This window comes from Zootoca vivipara, chromosome 2, assembly GCF_963506605.1.
Source record: "Zootoca vivipara chromosome 2, rZooViv1.1, whole genome shotgun sequence".
Classification (NCBI taxonomy): domain Eukaryota; kingdom Metazoa; phylum Chordata; class Lepidosauria; order Squamata; family Lacertidae; genus Zootoca; species Zootoca vivipara.
The window spans coordinates 108,397,243-108,398,211 of NC_083277.1; the positions used below are offsets into that span (position 1 = coordinate 108,397,243).

General features: G+C 44.2%; 1 non-coding gene across 1 annotated transcript; it reads right to left on the minus strand.

The window, feature by feature from the left end:
* Positions 1-555: 555 nt before the first annotated feature.
* TRNASTOP-UCA (transfer RNA opal suppressor (anticodon UCA)) lies at positions 556-639 on the minus strand. The gene has a single exon. It is a non-coding gene; the product is annotated as a tRNA-Sec (tRNA).
* Between the last annotated feature and the right edge of the window lie 330 nt (positions 640-969).

Consider the following 969-nt stretch of genomic DNA (forward strand, 5'->3'; position numbering starts at 1 on the left):
TATCCCGCTTTCTCACTACCCGAAGGAGTCTCAAAGCGGCTAACAATCTCCTTTCCCCTCCTCCCCCACAACAAACACCCTGTGAGGTGGGTGGGGCTGAGAGACTTCAGAGAAGTGTGACTAGCCCAAGGTCACCCAGCAGCTGCATGTGGAGGAGTGGAGACACGAACCCGGTTCCCCAGATTACGAGTCTACCGCTCTTAACCACTACACCACACTGGCATTTTTAAAAACGGCATCTTAGTTTTTGCAGCAATGCTTTGTCACTGCGTCATAAAAAGGGTCACTCCAGCTAAGAAATCTAAACTCTTGATAGCTCCTTAACAACAACAACCACAACCACACACCTTTGATGGTGCAAAGCATAAGCTCCTGGATTTATTTGTCTCTAATTTGGTAGACCTCATCCATTCAGGAGAGAAATATTGTGCCTGCACAGTTTCTGTCAAAAGGAGGGTGTGTTATAGCCATTTTAAAATTTCCATTTAATTGTGAATAGAGAAGGCAAGAAGATTATTATTTTTTTGAGAGCACTGCACATTTGGTTTTCTGCGCCCGAAAGGTGGAACTGAACCACTCTGTCGCTAAACAGCCACAGGTTTGAAGCCTGCATCCCAGACCACTGAGGATCATCCATTTTTCTTCTTCTTCTTAGTGTCTTAACAAATGAAACTGATTTGCAAAAATGATACATGTTAAAATATGGGTGACGCTGCAAAGCAGGTTCTTTCCATAGGAGAGAACATGGGTTGCGGCAGGGCTAACAAGACGACCCAGGGCTTTGGGGGCGGGTCTGATATTGGGCTTTGATTGGTGGTTTAATTGTTGCTGGGGTTTTTTGCTTGTTGCAATTTGTTGATTGACAGCCCTTGCTATGTTTAAGCCAAAGGAGCAGTTTGTGCTATCTCTTTGCTGCTCGCTTCGATTCACATTTTGAAGGTATTTTAATAAAAAAGTTGTGGCCAAATT